Genomic DNA, 13,917 nt, shown 5'->3' on the forward strand with positions numbered 1-13,917 from the left:
ACAGTCACTGGAATTGTAAAAATTAAAGATTTCATCCCTTGCCAGTGCAGAATTACTATTTATTTAGTTTGGGGTCTATTTTAATTTTGACTCATTTGGGGACTTTATTCAATACACTAAGGGTTTGCCTAAACAGGGACACTCAGGAAAGTTAATCCAAAGTAATTAAAACAGTGAATTTAAAGTGGATTAGTTAAACCACATTAAACCCCAGTGTGGACTGGGGTTTAATGTGGTTTAACTAATCCACTTTAAATTCATACCTTTAGTTAATTTGGATTAATTTTCCTGAGTGTCTCTGTTTAGACAAGCCCTAAAGCCCCAATCCTGTAAACAATTTATGCACACGAGTATTTGTATGTGATGCACTTAATTAGCCTCGATTCAGGAACACACTTAAGCCCTGCTGAAATCAATGGAACTTAAGTGTCAATGGGTGGCTTTGCCCAAATTGGGACCAAAAGCACCATGTGCAAAAATGTTGCCCTGGACACTCATATTCACAGGAATCACTCTGTATTTTTGGATCTCTTAGAAGGAACTTTTTCTGATACCCAGTTGATTTTTGTTTTGTCCTTCTGCATTACACCTCTGTGTAGCCTTGCTCCGCTCTGACCAGTTTTTCCATCTCTCTGGGCACTGATGTAACAGCTCCGTGGTACGTCAGACTACGCTGACACGACTCTCTCTGCTGATGCACTGCGTGCTTCATGACCAGGAGGTTGGTGTCTTTACCCTTTTCAGAAGAAGCCTCACCTGTGGCAAGTTTTAGCTGAGCTAGCCTGGAGCACATGGTTCTTTTTATCCTTTCCAGCAGTAGTTCATCCGTCTAACTCACTCCATTCTGCTCAATTCCTTTAAAAATTTTCAGAGTGCACTAAGTAGCAGCCTTTTGTCAAACTTACGTGATGAATTTCATCATTTGGAACATATCTGCCAGGATGTCAAGCTATGTATTTTACTAAGAAAGCATGAGATGTTTGGTTTCCTATTGGAAAAAAGATTGCATTTTTTTTCTTAGGTATTTGGGAAGTGTAAATAGTAAAAGGAGAATTACAATGAATCCTATCACTTGACATAGAGGTTCACCGAGAGCTTACCTAAACTCTGCTAAAACCAAGAATTTTAAAATTATTTAAGACCCATTTCAGTTAAAGTGTGAATGCCCATGGCCAAGCCATACTGTAATTCAGAAGCAAATTTTTTTTTTTTTTTACTTTTTTCCACAAGAAGGCTTAGATGGAGAATGAAAAAGACAGAACAAAACTTGTATTTTTTTTTAATGATTGGTAAATATTTAAAAATAAGGTACAAAAGCAGAACTTGAGAATGACTGAATATGGAAACCTCAAGCCGACAAATGATGTCAAACAGACCCTACTGGAAGAACATTCCTCAAGTTAAAAATCAATGCAACTTTGTTCTTAATGGGTATAGAATATATCTCATTATAGGGTCTAGAAATGCTAGAAGCACTCTACAAGTATTTCTTAGTTTCTCTATGGGAATACAGCTGATACAGAAGCAGAGCTGCTTTAGACTCACAGGAGAAGCTGCAATCAGAACTTTCCTGAAATTGTTTTCAGGTTCCTGAGATTCAAAAATTTCCTGGATTAGAGGTCAAGTATGACATTAAAAAAAGATACTGTTACAATTTAAAACACAATTTCTGTATGTATATTTATGCATTTGTATATACAATCATACATATACTCTGTATATAATTCACATAAATATATATTAACAATCTGTGGAAATACGTATATTGTTTGCGTGCATGAGTTAACTAAGACAAAGAGTCAAGATTTTTTACTTTATCTTTTATTAAACTGGCAAGTCAGTATTTTTTAAAAATAGATTAAATCCTGCTAACTAGTTCATACGCAGATCATAGCTTTACTCTAGAGTTGATCACTAAATTGGACTTTCCCCCCTTACCAAAGGATTGCCAATTAGAATGTATTTCTAGATACTTTACTGGGTAAAACCTGGAAGGAATGAATAAAAAAGTCAGCATCTTCCACTTTTCTTACTCTTATATTGGCTTCCACCATCACAGGTGCGCAAGCAACGTATGCATTTTTTTGCTGTGGATACCAGTTACATTTGAGATTTTAAGAACTTGTGTACAATTTAGCTAGATTACAAACTATTTAAATGAACAATGAAACTAACAATGTAACGAAATATAAACCAAGATTTTCCACAATTCCAATGTACAGCCAAGTAAAATTTTTAAAATATTTCTAACACTAAGAATATTTTGGTCAACACCTAATATAAGAAACACTGTTTTCTTCATCTATACAAAGCTTACACATCTTTACTTGTGACTCTGCAGTAGGACATATTTTGAACATAAACCGAGACGGTCTAACAGTATGTTCCTAACACCCCAAACTTGCAGATACAGAAATTAATAACATTTGGAATTTATTTTTCCATTTTTTGTTGTGGAAGTAAATGGGATTCAACTCCTTGTAATGTTTTAATTTTGGAGCGGAACCTCCATTCATGCTTAAAATGGCATTTTAAGTGATGCGATGAGCCTAACAATTGATTGCCAATGAAACAATAAACTACTTTTGGCAGATTCTGCTGCTGTTTTTCCTGCTGGCTTTTGTTCTAGGTTTTATTTTCCACAGGAAAATTTTCATATTGAGAATACCGAGAGGGCCAAATCTTTTAAGACATCCCCTAAGTGCACACGCAATTAGATATCCTATGCTCATATAATTACTCCAGTAGTTATTTAGACAACTCACAATTGCCTGATTTGAGTACACAGTGGGAGTATGTGCCAAAGGCAGGTGCATACTTTTTTTTTTTTTTAACAGTAGCACAAATACACAGGTTTATAAAGAAAAGATTTTGATACTTTCAGCAAAATTTGTACTTAGTGAATCCTGCCTATACACCTGTATCTTCAACACATAATGTGCTATAATTCTTTACACTGCCATTTCATCTCCCAGGTACCTGCCACTGTCGCACGTGTTATCTAATATGCACTGTATTCCAAAAGTAGAAAATACACATTTCCATGTATTTATAGTGGACAGGTCACTGTGATATACACAGACTGACTGTAGATGGCTGTATGATTTCTAAATCAAACGCTGTGCCCTGTACTGAACAAAATTATCATCACTGAACCGTATGAAGTATTCAAAAGATGGTATTACTAGACAAGAATTACATGCTTGACTGCTTTACTTTTTTAATATCAAGACCTTCTCTAACACAAAATAAATGTAAGGAGGGAAACAGAAAATCATGATTTCAAACAGAAGATGATCTGTTTGAAATTAACGGATATATGTACATGCAAGGAAATTCTCATGCCTTTTTTTTTTTTTTTTTTTTTTTTTTTTTTTTTTTTTGTCCTGGGCTTTTTTCTTTTAAATCTACCAACATTTAACTTTAAATGGCTCTTTCTACTTAAAACATTCTGTTGTAGCAAGAAATTTAAATGCATTGCTGTAAAACACTATCATCAGCAGGCCGGAACCTACTTTGGTCTCTCTTTTCTTAATCAAACATCTGGGAATCAAAAACATCTGTAGACTGACATGGAGTTAAGACTTCCTCTCTCTTTGGTGAAACCACATAGATGGGCTGATTATCTTGCCCTGAAATGTCTCAAAAAGCAAAAAAGTTCCTTTCTGGAAATCAGAGGAATTATAAGAAATGTCTTCAGAGATAAGATACAATACATTCATTGTGTAATTATTACTAAGCTTACAAAGTTTTATTCCTGCTTCACATTTCTAGGTATATCTAACATTGATCAATCCTTCCTACATTGTCCCAGAGCACGATCAAATATTCAAATAGTGCCAGTTTTAGGCTCGTTTTTCCAACACTTGGGTTCAAACAATAACTCTGCTTCGGCTAGTATGGATGATAGAGTATGTCTCTAGTTTATCCTTTCTGTCTTGTACCGGAGTCGCCAAAGGAGAGCTTGGATACCTTGTGCATTGCTGGGCATAATTAAAAATTAAATTCTTACAAAAAGCAACCTAGTACACATTGTGCATCGCTTCATCTTCGACTGGTTGCCACGAATATAAAACTTGCACTTTTTCTTGCAAGTAAAATGAACTCCCCATTACCAAGTGGTCCTCTGCAATAGTTCCTTCAGGACTTTTAATGAAGGGCCAATGCCAAGCAAACGGCAGATTTCCCAGATTTCCCCAAACTTAAGGAAGCCAATGTTTTTGATTAAGCTGATCTCAAACGCGTGCCAAGCCGGCCTTGCCAATCCAAGCGTTGGCCTCAGGTGAACCGCTACCAGGTCGTAGGAAAAGGCGCTCCGAGGGTTTATTCCATTTCGCATTTCGGGTGCCCAGCGCCCCCGAGGCGCCGGCACCCACCCCTCGCCCCCGCAGGGTGCCAGCCGGGGCCTGGGCCGGGGGGGCCCGGCCACACGCAGCCTGGCCTGGTCCCTTTTCAGGACGCATCTCCTCCTCCCTCAAGGAAAGTTTCCCAACCCCTCTGAACCCGGCCAGTCACTCCCTGGGAGGAATGTTGCCGTTTCACGTTAAATTACCTCACTTTAAGCTGCTTCCCGCCCCCCCCCCCCCCCCCGCCTTGCGTGACTGTAGCTACGCTCTGTGTACGCCTTATGTAAATAAAAGCGCGTCGGGCTTCCTCAGAGGGTAAAAGGCCCCGAACAAACAGAAAACCTCCCGCTTTCCAAAAAAAAAAAAAAAAAAAAAAAAAAATCTCGGGGGCCTTTCGCCGTTGCCTCGCGGAGCCGGCGGCAGCCGAGCTGCGCCCCACAGCCCGCAACGAGCGGGAGCCCCGGCCCTGCCCTTCTTCCCCTTCCAACCCCCGCGCCCGCCCGGCTCCCTGCGGCGCCCACAGCTCCGCGCCCGCGGAGAGCTGGGTGCAGGCGCGGCGCCGCCGGCTGCGTGGGCTACCGCGGCCTCCCGGCGCGGCGGGCGCCTGCGCGGCGGGAGCCAGGGGTGGTTGGGATGTTTTCTTTTTTTTTTTTTTTTTTTTTTTTTTATTTTTTTTTTTTTGGGAGGAGGGGGGGGGTGGGGGCGGTGCCATCACGCGTCTCGGCGGGCGGGCAGGGAGCCCTTCCCCTTCCCTTCTCTTCGCTTCCCCGGGCCTCCCCCACCGCCTCCCCCTGCCCCGCGTCCCTCGCAGGGCGCTGGGCCGGCGCGGGGGGCTGCGTGCCGCGCAGGGAGGGAGGGAGGGAGGGAGGGAAGAAGCGAGGGAGGGAGGGAAGGAAGGAAGGAAGGAGGCGGGGAGGGAGAGAGAGAGAGGCTGAGCCAGATCTTCATGCCACTGCAGGCAGCAGCAGCAGCAGGTAAAAACCAGCCCCAGAGCATCTGCTCCCCTTAACCCGCTTGCCCCCCTCCCCGCCGGCCGCCCCCCGCCCCAACCCCGCCGAGGCGTTTTCCCCGGCGGCGGCGGCGCCGCCCGGTCCCGCCGCCCCGGCCGTCGGCGGGCAGCCGCAGGGCCGCCGAGGCCTGCGCGCTCCGCGGCCTCCTCCCGCCCCTTCCCGCGGGGCGGCCCGCCGCTCCCCGGCGGGGCCTCTGCAGCCAGCGCCTCCCTTCTGGAGCTGAGCGCAGGGAGGGAGGAGGAGGCAGTTTTGTCACAAGATTTCCCCCTCTTGTTGGTGGCTTTTTTTTTGTTGTTGTTGTTTTTTTGTTTGTGCTTTTTTTTTGTTTTGTTTTGTTTTTTTACATTGTTGTTGGTTCTGGTGGCTGATGAGGGAAGTTGAGGTCTTCATATTTTTTTTTTTTTTCTCCCTCCAGGCCATGAAAAAGACTTTTTAGAAGAAGCTTGGTTTCCCTCTACTTTCCCTGCCCCAGAGCCTCTCCTCCTCCCTGTTCTCACCTATCTGACTCAGTCTGTGCTACCTGTCCAGTTTATTGCCATCAGTGGTAGATGTTTAACTGTCACACTTGTTTTTCTTTAGGATGCAGGAGTTCAAGTGGTGTACAACTCTGGATTTCAGTGCAAGGGCTGCAATTAGTACATTTTAGGTGTTTGAGAGTTTTATACTCTTAATGTACCGTACCCATCAGTAGTTTAGTTTAGCAACATGCCCTATAGTATTTACGCTTTATGGTGTGCTTTTAAATATTAGTTGTTCCATCATATTGGCATAACATTGCTTTTTAGCACATATGCATGAAAGTGGTATATATTTGAAAGAATCATGTTCCAAAATGTACTGGAATGGGACTTGGGAGACAAGAATACCCTTCTAGTTCTGCCACTCAGCTCCACAGCATCTATGCACTGCTTTATTCTCAGTAATCCTGCTTACCTTCCCTTACAAAGCCCTCTGAAACTTGGTTAAAACTCACCACATGAGAGAAGTATTTATTTTCAAACCAATGAAACTTCATTAAAGTTGTTATTTGTCAGTTCTGTTACTTGCCACACACTAATTCAGCTATGTACTGATCATACCTCCCCCATGAAAACTAAAGCTTCCAAAATGTATTCCGAATAAATGTGGGCTGATTGTTGGGATTGAAAATATTTGAAGGTCATGAAACATACAGTTAAATTAATCCTAGATCCCACCTCTCCCTGAATCATCATCCACTGTTACATTTGCAACTTGCAGGTTAAAATACTGTAAGATCTAAAATGGCAATAAGAAATATACATTGTTTGTGGATGATAATGATTTGTGTTTTTGAAACCAGTCCTTTTTTGGTAAATGTAATCATTGTCTGAGTTAATTGTGAATTAGCAGCTGTCAAACTTCTTATTTATTGACACACGTGACCCATATACAGCCTAAATGCTGTTATCCTAGAAGTCGTGTATATATACAGCAGTAGAGACTGCTGGAGTTGTTACATTTAAGGTTGTGTTGTAATACATTCAGAAGGTTAGGTAAACACAGATTTAGACACAGCCTGCTCCAAAGAAATTGCTGAGTTTTTAAACTTCTGGTATATTTCCTTACTTGAAGTTCCTAACTCTGCTGCTGAGCCAACAACAGGAGCTTAGTCTTGTATGAGCTGTGAACCTACATGATGAACTTCAGTTCATAACAAAGTATGAGACTGTGAGCAATTATTATTTTTACATATATGTGCGTACTGGGAAGAGGATGCATTTTTTACCTCTAAATTTTATGATGGCTTCATGATACAGGTACTACAGATATAGTAAACTCCTCTGAAAACTGAACATTGCAAAAGACAGTAATGGCATCCTTTTGTTAGTGAGATGACAAGCATCTGTTCTCCAGCTTTGTCAATGGGAAGGTGACTAAATAAGGCTTGTACTGGTAGCTTTGTTCAACGATTAATTAAACAGATGAGATTCTTGCATGTTTCAATTCCACCTCAGAAATCTGAAGAAAGCCTCAAACTTGATTTGTTACAAATAGTTTTTCAGTTTCTGATTCAGTACTAGAAGAGCTCACTTGTCACATAGAAAGACTTCAGAGCTTTACTTAAAATACTTTGCCACCTGCGAGAGTGGAGCTTACCTTTCAGGAATGTAAGTGGAAACATTCCTCAGAGTTTTCCTTCTTTATGTTACAGTGATGGCCTTACTCAAGCATTGTCCTTTTTTTTTTTTGTTTGCCCTTGCATCTTTTGGACTTTGGTACCTCATTTTAATGTGCAAGAAAAATGTGATTTGGTGGAAACGTGTTATACATGCTCTGCCTGCCTATGATTTACGCTAATGTTGAAATCATCTTTGCTGTCTCTGGGTTGTTGTTGCTATTATAACTTAATTTTTCACTGGAGAAGGGCTGTGCAAAGAACTGTTTTACACTTTGCCCTGAAAGGAATTCTGTTGACAAAGTCTAAGAAAGTTTACTTTGTGCTCCATCCTTTGGAGTTTTATCTTAAACTGTTAGGTATCCGGCTGTAATTGACAACAGCTGTTGCTGAGAATTGTGGAGGACAGACAGTTTCAAAGATAATCAGTTCCTAGTCCATCTGAGGCTTTCTTGATTAGCACGTGTAAGAGCATTTTGGATCAGGAGTCGGTGATGTCTGCAGAGTGCAAATGTGTTAAGTTACCTAAACTGTTTGACTTAGACTCGAGACTGCTCCGTAGTAAATAAGCTATAGGTTTTGTGTGCTTTTTCTTCTAGCCCGGGAAAGTGCCCAAAGCAGTTCAGCCTGGAGTCTGGCAAAACACAGATCTCTGGCTGAGTTGTGCTCTCAGAGGAAGAGGGCTGTTAAATGTGATAGGAGTTGCTTGCCTGTGTTTGGTTGTTACCTTAGTGAGGCTTAAACTCTCTCTTTTTGACCTCCAAGAGAAGGGACATAGCTGTTACCATTTGCAGTTTTTAGGAAGACTGCTACTGTGGTCTGTGTTTTACTTAAGAATGTTTTTATCAGTTGTCTAAATGTCAGATTTTTTTTCTGATGTCGCAGCTTTTGTCATCAACGACTTCTAAAAAAAGGACTTGAAACCGATGCATAGTTTGAGGTCCCTGTCATATTGGATAACATAATCTGATAATTCATATGCTTTTTATTGATGTTAAATAGAAAAGAGCGTGATGACTCTGAGTCTTATGGGACTGTGTGTGTGACAGTCTTTCAGGAGAAATGGTTGACCATATTTATACTTTGAGAGTTGAGATAAGAAGCAAGAGCCAAGCAGGAGCAGTTAGTCAAGCGGCATCCAGACCTTGGAGATGAACATTCAACACTTAGCATATTGCGGATAAAGGTTGATGAATTACTAAACAGCGTAGAAATGGGTATTATGCCTCTGTTAATGGTTAGATGTAGATTTCCCAAAAGCACCGAGTCATAACCTGACCTGAAGTCTGGTTAGAAATCATATGAAAATAATAGGAAGAACCATGTTTCACTGGTGTTGAGCTGAATGCAGCAGAAAAGAGACAGTATCATGGTATCATGTGTTCTGTTTAAAAAAAATACCAACATTTTCCTTCTGTACTATTTAATTTGAGGAGCTTTTTGTTCTGTTAATGGGCTGGCAAATCGTAATTTTAGGTTTATTAAAGAACATTATTACCACACTACTAATTAATTTAGTTGTGTGTATGTGAAAAGTTCATGTGCATCCTTAAGTTGACTTGCATTTAGTACTGTATCACGTAGTGGTGCGTTAGAGTGGGGATCAAATCTATCTTAATACATGAACATCTCACCTTAAATGCATTACAGCATCAGTTTTTGTCTCAGTGGGTTTGTTTTCTGAACTTCTAGTTGACTAAGCTTTTTTATTTTTTTTTTTTTTTAAGTATATTAGGATACTGAGAATCTACCATTTACTTCTCTGGATGACTTGTTTCAGTGATTCATCTTTTCCACTATTTAAAAATAAGGCATGCAATTATTGTTTGAATACATTTGAATGCATCTGTCTTTCACTGGTTCTTGTTATCGCATCTGAATTATCTATCATATCAGACTGCCTTAAAACTTGATTTGTCCCTTTGACACTGTGTTTTCACTCCTCTGCATGGTGGCAGTCCCTAGCATTTAAAGACAGAGATTTTAAAATACACAGTTTTAAAAGAGCATCAAGGGATCATAGATTTGCTGGGCTGACTACCCTAGGACTCTTGGATAAGTTTAACAAGTATGCTGATTTAAAATGTTTGTCTCACAATGTTTTTTAACATCTGATCTGGAACATCTGTTTAACAAATGAGTTGTAAAGAAAATCAATATAATGTGATACAATTATACCATTTTGAATCTTTCCAACTATAGAATGAAAGTATTTATTGACTATTTTTGATCTTTCCTTATGATTTTTAACACTTGTGCCACCTCTGTCTAGTCATGGGCCTCTGCCGTTGTTGAGGTGGTGTTTGTTACTGACACACTTGACTGTGTCATCCGTGGACATTTTAAGTCTCTCAGTTTCTACACTCTGTAACTCTAATTTATGTTGATGGTGATCCAGCCTCTCTTTTTCTACATTGTTGGTCTTGCCCTTTTTTTTTTTTCTTTTTGCCTTACAATTGCTTCTTTTTTTTCAAAATCATCAGGTTTTGAACAACTAGGATGAGCTGTAGCCAAAATTGTCCTCTTTGTTAGCTGTATAATTGCCTGACCATAGATAAAAGCCCTCTTAAGGAAAGTTTCCATTTTCATGTTTTTCTGTCTAGTAGTTTTCTTCTTAATCCATTTTATTCATAACCTTTCAGCTTCAGAAATTTTGAAACCTCAGGAATATGAGCATGTATGTGCATCATATGTTTACACAGACGTCAGTAATCTCTATCTGGCTAGGGAATCTGGTCATGATCAGTAATTCTTAGACTGTCCCCAATTTCTAGTCCAGTGACTTACTCATTTTAGCCGTTACAATGGGATGTATGATAATTTCTCTGTGTTGCTTATGGTGAGTGCTGTTAGAAAACTGTTGCTAATAATTTTTAAACACCGGTGTTTTTACTGTTGGCCACTTAAGATCCTGAGATACTAGGTTTCATTATTAAAGACTTCAGTTTGACTTTTTTCTTTCAGCACATTACAAATATGGGCTTACAAAAAAAAAAAAAAAATCCCACTGTTCTGTAGTTTGAGCCGATTGTGTGTAACAGACCTCTGCTGTCACCACCTTCTGAGTGAGCTGTCTTATTTAACCCTTATCTCCCCATCTAGTCGGTATCTTTTGGTTCCTAAGGTAATGAATGTCTGAATGATATTTCTTGAAACCTGGATTCTGCCTGCTTGATAATAAGCGGTGTTTTTATGTAATGTCTAGCTTTTACACAAATGTACTTTTGGCCTTTTTCCTGTTGGGAAGAAGTATAGCTGTGGGGAGTGTATTGAGAATAGACTCTAATTTCAAGAAGGTATGGAACTTGTTGAAAGTTTTAAAAAAAGATTTTTAGGAGTGTAGAATTACATTTTTGACATTTAGCCTTCACTCTGATGTTAGCGTAAGAACCTGGCATCAGATGAATTGTCATCTGGGCCTGTTGTTTTGTTACTTAGAGTGGCCAGCAGCAGGTGTTGTGAAGGAAGTTACAAAAAAATTTCCAGTTGTGGAATAATTGCCATACTGTGGAGCTCCTCAAAATCTTGTCACTTTATAAAATTTACGGTGCTGATCCCAAATGTTCTGCCCCTAGTAATTTTATATAGGTGGGCCTTTTCATTATCCATGGAAATATATAATCTTTTTATAAATTTTACAATGTTGTATTTATAATCTACCTTCCTACTGTCGTGCTCAGAAATCTCTCGTGAATTGTTAAGGTAGCTTAAAGCTCAGTAGCTACTTGAGCAGCGCTGGTGATTATTTCTTATCTACTGTGCTTTAGATGTGTCAACAACAAATTTGATTTGCCAGCATGCTGTCCATTTACTTATATTTTTTATTGTCATTAATTTCACATGGTGTTGATGAATATGATTGTATTTTGAGTTCTGAAATTTCCCATTAATGGTTGTGGATGTGACCATTGATTCCTGCATCCTGTATGCTGTGGATATACACACTCTTTCTTCCAACCATTTTTTTTTTTCTCATGTCATTGTTCACAGCAAGGCAATATTTATATCTGGATGAAGATCTGCCTGTATTTTACTGATTGAAGCTTGACGTGTTGCAGGGTTGAAAACGGTGATTTATTTTCTGATCTTCCCCAACAGATTCTCTTTCAAAATCAGGATTATTTTCTTAAACCCTGATTAGTTTTTCTATCATCTCTGCTTTTAAAGGGTTTGTCAGTGTTCCTGCTGACCTTTCAGATTAAGTTTGACCTTTTAAATGCAGAGACTTTTAAGCCTGTAATGGTATGTTTCATGTTTATTTTGTAATCATTCTCACATCAGTATGCTAGCTGCAGTGTAAATCCAAGTAAGAGGATCCAGTGTCAAGGTGGTACTTTGATTTCTTGTACCTTTTTGACTAAAGTTTATCTGGAGTATTAATGACTAACATTTAGTAGTATTTGTAGAGCCTTTCATCTATGAATGAAAATAGCATTAATGGTTTTTGGTGAGAGAGCAGCGACTTAGGCAAGGCCAAACAACAACTCAAAGGGGAAGCTCCAGTTAGAACCCAGATTTTATAATATCCCATCACAACTAATACAGGAATACACCAGGAAATATTTAATAAATCACAAAATTTAAATGAGTCTGTTAAATGGGAGAAATTAAAAGTAATTCATACATGTTAAATAGTAGACTATGTAAAAGAAATTTGAGGAGTGAAAGAGTAGATATGAGGAGACTAGTGCTGATGTTTATGGGACAAATACAAATTATCATTTAGTATACTTCTCTTACTGTAAATATGCTACGTTACGTGATAATTGTGCTGGGGAGAATAACTGGGTTATTGATTTCTTCAGTGAGAAGAGTGGCTCTCAGCTGATACTCATCCTTGTTTTGCATGTCCTGCTTCCTATAAAACTTATCTGTACTTTCAGAAGGGTGACTTGGAACACCTGCAGCATATACAGCCTGTTACTTCTATTGGATCCACATATTTAAAAAAAATATGTGGGAGCCTTGCTTGTCTTTCAGTTATTCATGAGTCAGTAGCATAGTGTTTCCTCCTTTAGGCCTGACTCATTTTTAATTTACTTCATTTACACATATGCTTATGGTGCTAATAAATATACAGAGTTTGGGGAGAAGTTAAGAAATTCAAATACATAGCTGGGCGATTCTTTTATATATGTGTGTGTGCATTTTTTTTGCAGACTGAAAACCGAGCCTGGTGCTGCTTGTGATGATACCTTTTCAAGTTTGTGATACCCCATAATCTTTATGTACAATGCATTAAGTAGTTGAGGCTAATGGGCCAATGATTTCATCTCTTTTGGTTTTCATTGTAGATTCGCATTTATACATGAAGCTTATGCTGGCTGTGCCCTGTCAGTTTAACTGCTTCATGAAAATATGGAGCAGATAATACTGAAAAGATTCTTTTCTTTTGAAGTATGCAGAAATCTGAACTCCTGTAAATTTAATTACTGTTGCTGGATGAGATTACAGTGGATGAGTGCAAGTAGAGGAAAGTGCAACAAGCAGGAAGTTTCTGACTTCCTGTAATCAGAGGAAACTTGTGTCCCAGTCAGTGGAAAGGTTTTTTCTGAACACGAGTGGTATATGTGCATTGTGCACAGAAACAAATGTAAAGCATTCAGTCAAAAGTCTGTCTTGAAAACTAGAAGAAAAAAAAGGAATAAAAAAGCTAGCATTTTAGACTGATGGAGTGTGTGCATTATAGTTAGGACTTGGGTTTTTTTTTTTTTTTTTCTAAATGTTCTTTTCAAAGAAAGCAGCAAGTTAGGAGAAATGACAGCGTTTTATGAGTGAAAGTAAACTTCACCTTTTTTTTGTGAGTTTACTTCACAATTTTCTGGGGAAGTACTTACATCAACATGAAATGCTCTTTGAAATTTTATGTTGGGACTTCATGTATTACCTTAAGTAAGTGAATTTTAGGCAGCTACTTCTACTTTGAATTTAAACTTTTGTTTCTGTACAGCATTTCTGAAAACCCCAGCAAACTGAATTACCATTTTCCCTACTCTGGCTATGTGTAAGGCAGCATAAATATTTTACACTTGGGACTTCAGTGTCCCTTTTTCACAAGGTTCCCTTCTGGAGTCAGGGTGAATTTCACCTAGTAGAAAGCAATTTTGTTTTTTGGATTTGTGCAGTGGTCCCAACGTTTACTTATTATACTGCCTATGAGTCTTGATTTGAAGAGTGCTTGATTCAGGTGCAAGATGACAGTTGAGACTCAGCTGCAAGTAGGGGAACTGGAAAGAGGTTTAAGGGATAGACAGAATGAGATAAGTATAGAGCAGGATATACCACCTTTAGGTATTTGGTGTTAACAACCCTTTGTGGCCCCTTTCATACTACACATTTTTTGGAACTGTGTATGGACCCAAGCAGTTTGCCGGTTGCTTTTGTTTCCCACCTTTGATTACTGAAGTTGTTGATCTGACACACC

At 39.3% G+C, this 13,917-nt stretch overlaps 1 protein-coding gene across 4 annotated transcripts in view; it reads left to right on the top strand.

Moving 5' to 3' along the window:
* Positions 1-5,275: 5,275 nt before the first annotated feature.
* The window catches only part of TBC1D5 (TBC1 domain family member 5), a 322,975-nt gene continuing 314,333 nt past the window's right edge, over positions 5,276-13,917 (top strand). For 2 of the 4 annotated variants that reach the window (XM_032991382.2, XM_032991384.2), the window contains exon 1: positions 5,282-5,320. The gene's annotated coding sequence lies outside the window, so the exon portion shown is untranslated. Of the gene's footprint in view, positions 5,321-13,917 lie in introns of all 4 variants that reach the window. The other 2 variants (XM_032991381.2, XM_032991383.2) reach the window with 2 other exon arrangements.

This window comes from Tyto alba, unplaced genomic scaffold (assembly GCF_018691265.1).
Source record: "Tyto alba isolate M040663 unplaced genomic scaffold, T.alba_DEE_v4.0 Super-Scaffold_38, whole genome shotgun sequence".
Taxonomy (NCBI): domain Eukaryota; kingdom Metazoa; phylum Chordata; class Aves; order Strigiformes; family Tytonidae; genus Tyto; species Tyto alba.